This window comes from Nylanderia fulva, unplaced genomic scaffold, assembly GCF_048542155.1.
Source record: "Nylanderia fulva isolate GAGA-0341 unplaced genomic scaffold, ASM4854215v1 Scaffold689, whole genome shotgun sequence".
Lineage (NCBI taxonomy): Eukaryota > Metazoa > Arthropoda > Insecta > Hymenoptera > Formicidae > Nylanderia > Nylanderia fulva.
This window is the reverse complement of record NW_028190796.1, coordinates 49,105-53,821: the sequence shown is the minus strand read 5'-3', so window position 1 is coordinate 53,821 and position 4,717 is coordinate 49,105. Positions and strand designations below refer to the sequence as shown.

Genomic DNA, 4,717 nt, shown 5'->3' with positions numbered 1-4,717 from the left:
GGCGACGCATCTTTCAAATGTCTGCCTTATCAACTGTCGATGGTAGGTTCTGCGCCTACCATGGTTGTAACGGGTAACGGGGAATCAGGGTTCGATTCCGGAGAGGGAGCCTGAGAAACGGCTACCACATCCAAGGAAGGCAGCAGGCGCGCAAATTACCCACTCCCGGCACGGGGAGGTAGTGACGAAAAATAACGATACGGGACTCATCCGAGGCCCCGTAATCGGAATGAGTACACTTTAAATCCTTTAACGAGGATCCATTGGAGGGCAAGTCTGGTGCCAGCAGCCGCGGTAATTCCAGCTCCAATAGCGTATATTAAAGTTGTTGCGGTTAAAAAGCTCGTAGTTGAATCTGTGTCGCACACCGTCGGTTCACCGCTCGCGGTGTTTAACTGGCGTGATGTGGGACGTCCTACCGGTGGGCTTAGCCTCGCGAGGGGCGGCCCAACTAATATCCCGTCGCGGTGCTCTTTACTGAGTGTCGAGTCGGGCCGGTACGTTTACTTTGAACAAATTAGAGTGCTTAAAGCAGGCTACCTTCGCCTGAATACTGCGTGCATGGAATAATGGAATAAGGACCTCGGTTCTATTTTGTTGATTTTCGGAACCCCGAGGTAATGATTAATAGGGACAGATGGGGGCATTCGTATTGCGACGTTAGAGGTGAAATTCTTGGATTGTCGCAAGACGGACAGAAGCGAAAGCATTTGCCAAAAATGTTTTCATTAATCAAGAACGAAAGTTAGAGGTTCGAAGGCGATCAGATACCGCCCTAGTTCTAACCATAAACGATGCCAGCTAGCGATCCGCCGAAGTTCCTCCGATGACTCGGCGGGCAGCTTCCGGGAAACCAAAGCTTTTGGGTTCCGGGGGAAATATGGTTGCAAAGCTGAAACTTAAAGGAATTGACGGAAGGGCACCACCAGGAGTGGAGCCTGCGGCTTAATTTGACTCAACACGGGAAACCTCACCTGGCCCAGACACCGGAAGGATTGACAGATTGATAGCTCTTTCTTGATTCGGTGGGTGGTGGTGCATGGCCGTTCTTAGTTGGTGGAGCGATTTGTCTGGTTAATTCCGATAACGAACGAGACTCTAGCCTGCTAAATAGGCGTACCCTATGGTATCGCGGAACTTTTGAAAGAAAATCTGCCCGATTTTTTAGAAGAAGTGCCACTATTTGAAAGAAATAAAATGTTCTTTCAACAAGACGGTGCTTGACCACACAACGCCAGGATTGTAACAAACTACTTGAACGAGCAGTTTCCTGGACGTTGGATGGGTCGGTATGGCCCGATACGTTGGCCCGCAAGATCCCCGGACCTTAATTCTCTTGATTTCTTTTTATGGGGATACTGTAAGGAATCAATATACAAAACGCTTCCCGAGAACGTCGACGACTTAGAAACCAGATTGCGATATGTAATTTGGAATATCGAAGAGGAAGTAATGGAGAACGTCCAATTAAATTTATTTAAACGCATGCGAGCTTGCATAAGGATGGATGGTGGTCATTTTGAGCACCTATTATAAATTAATCCGCTCTTTTCAGAGCGACCAAAGTCAATCCGCTCTTTTCAGAGCGACCAAAGTCAATCCGCTCTTTTCAGAGCGACCAATACATTTATACATGGAACATCTTGTTCGCAAAACATAATCATTTTTCTCACGTCTCGCTTAAAAAGAAAGGGCAAAACGGGCGGATAATGTTAAGTCATTAAAAAAAATGTATTATAACGTAAAAAATTATAATACGTTATAATATGCCTTTTTTAATAACATAATTATTATACGTTTTAATACATGTCTCGCGTCAATCACATGTTCGGCAACGCCGCGTGATTGTTATCGTCTAGACGTGTCGCGAAGCGTCGCGACGCGTTGCGTCATCCGTCGCCGCAGTCTGTTGTCGTGTCCTTGCCGTGTAAACAATTGTCGTCCGCATCGAGTAACGTGTGCCTTTTTACAAGTAATTTTTAATAATTAATCGGTACACTGAGAGAATTTTCTCTTAAAATTTACCCTAAAAGTTATGGTAATTGTGAGACAATACGGTATGAAAAGAATTTTATTAAAATTTCTCTGATTAATATTTATCACATTAAAAATAATATCTATCACAATAAAATATGAAATATGTGTGATTAATTTTACTAAACTGTATAGTAAAATTAATCAAACATATTTTATATTTTCTTGTGATACATATTATTATTTTTAATATAATAAATAGTAGAGAAATTCTAATAAAATTCTTTCCACATTGTTGAAGATTCGTTCTTCGGATCGAATCCTCGAGGACGATCGAATTTTCTAGAATGTTTTTTTGTTAAATTCCTTAGTGTTTACGCCAAGGAAACACGTGAAACCAACGTGTACACTCGCCGCTAATTGGCGTGTGTACATCGCCTGATTTTCTGATGGTCCAATCGAGGACCCCGATCGGCTGCCGCCCTACGCAAGCTCCGAAATTCGCGCAGCCCTCGAGTCAGTCCTCGAGAGAGCGAGCGCCGAGAAACATAAGTCTCGGTACGCGACGAACTTGTAGAAAGTGAATAAACTAATTTATAAGAGTTTTAACAAGGCTCTGTAATATAAATATAAATTTAACGTATAAGACGGGCAACAAGAGCCAAATCGCGGATGACAATGCGTTATCCTAACGAAACTAAATAATTTTCCGTTAGAATTAAATACCGGTGCACAAGGCACCAAATTTTACTTGGACACGGCCAAGATTTTAAAATATGAAATAATCTCATATTTGAGATTTAATTTCAATACCCCCTTTTTTTTTTAACCCCCCTACGGAAATTAAATAAATGAATGCAAGAGAAAAATATAGATCCGAAAATCGGGGATTCCCGATTCAGCGATTTTCGGATCTATATTTTTCTCTTGCATTCATTTATTTAATTTCGTAGGGGGGTTTAAAAAAAAAAAAAGGGGGTATTGAAATTAAATCTCAAATATGAGATTATTTCATATTTTAAAATCTTGGCCGTGTCCAAGTAAAATTTGGTGCCTTGTGCACCGGTATTTAATTCTAACGGCAAATTATTTAGTTTCGTTAGGATAACGCATTGTCATCCGCGATTTGGCTCTTGTTGCCCGTCTTATACGTTAAACTAATTTAAACCGTTTCAAAACGCGTACAATCATTTGATCACGTTAACCCGGCATCCTACAACGTTAAATCTTATACATATAAAATGGTCCTTCGAGCCGGATTTTAAAAACCGATCGAGTGATAGTAAAATCGCGAAAAGAACGGGCTCCTTTGTTTCGTACCTTATTCGAACGATTGACAATTTCTGCCTCGTGTGCCTATATCGGGGCAGTAAAGTTAAAAACGCAGTGATCCGCGGCACGAGAAATCCGCTAATTACGCGTTCTCGTTTGGAGTAGAAAGACTCCGTGTGCGGGAGTGAGACCGCGCTACACAACAATTAGCCGTCGCGCGCGCTTCCGAAACAGTCTCTCTCTCTCTCTCTCTCTCTCTCTCTCTCTTTCTCGTTCTCTCTCGAAGACGCGAAGAGCGAGAGAGACGGATCACCGTCGCGCGCGTTCCGAAGATCTCTCTCTCTCTCTCTCTCTCTCTCTCTCGCGCTCTCTCCAAGACGCGAAGAGTGAGAGAGACGGTATCACGCCGCGCGCTCCGAAGCTCTCTCTCTCGCTCTCTCTCTCTCTAGCTGCGGCTCTCTCGATCGCGCGCCTGCCGTCGCTCCGGCCTAAGCCGCGGCGCTCCGGCCACGTGACGGTCACGCACCCTTACGTATCCGGTGTACATCGAATTCTGCATTTGAGTAGTCAGAATTTCGTTGAAGTGTCACTTGCAGTGCAAGCGCCGCTATCACGCGCTTTGCAATTTTGCATTCGGACGGCAGTTAAACGCCGTTCGAAATTAATGACTTCACGCGTACTCCGCTATCACGCACCAGTGATTTTCTTAATTGAGTGCGGTGAACATTCGCGAGTTATCCGCAAGCGCCGCAAGCACGCGCTTTGCGTTACGATAATCGCAGTGACTCTCAATGATTAATCGTGACTTATATTGATTAACAGTGACTCTCAGTGAGCGTGCGCCGCTATCACGCGCACCGCACCGGTGAATCTTAACCAGTGCATTTTTTTCTCACTGACTTTTGACTCTCGCAGACCACAGTGCAAACGACAGCGCACGCCGCTATCACGCGTACGCGTCGTGCATCTCTCTGTGACTCTCTCGATCATCTTGTTGCTTTTCGACGTTTCTAAACATTTAAAAGGTGCGCGACTTGCTATTTCGACGTCCGCTATCACGCGTCCGCGTCGTGCATCTCTCTGTGACTCTCTCGATCATCTTGTTGATTTTCGACGTTTCTAAACATTTAAAAGGTGCGCGACTTGCTATTTCGACGCCGCTATCACGCGTCCGCGTCGTGCATCTCTCTTTGACTCTCTCGATCATTTCGGTGATTTTCGACGTTTCTAAAGATTTAAAAAACCACGCGATTTGCAATTTCGACGCCGCTATCACGCGCCACGCAATCGCTTCGTGTGAGAAAGACAGCCGATAACGGCTTAACGTGACGGTGCGCTAACTCGCGCTCGGACTCTCTCACTCTCTCTCGCGCGTCAATCAGCGGGCGCTTCAAGTCTGCGCGCGCGCTTGAATATTTCGCTTCAGTAGCGAATAATCGATAAACGATTCAACAATCCGGCATCGATAATC

At 44.8% G+C, this 4,717-nt stretch overlaps 1 pseudogene; it reads left to right on the top strand.

Moving 5' to 3' along the window:
• On the top strand, positions 1 to 1,374 carry LOC146720471 (small subunit ribosomal RNA; annotated as a pseudogene; the record flags this gene model as incomplete).
• Between the last annotated feature and the right edge of the window lie 3,343 nt (positions 1,375 to 4,717).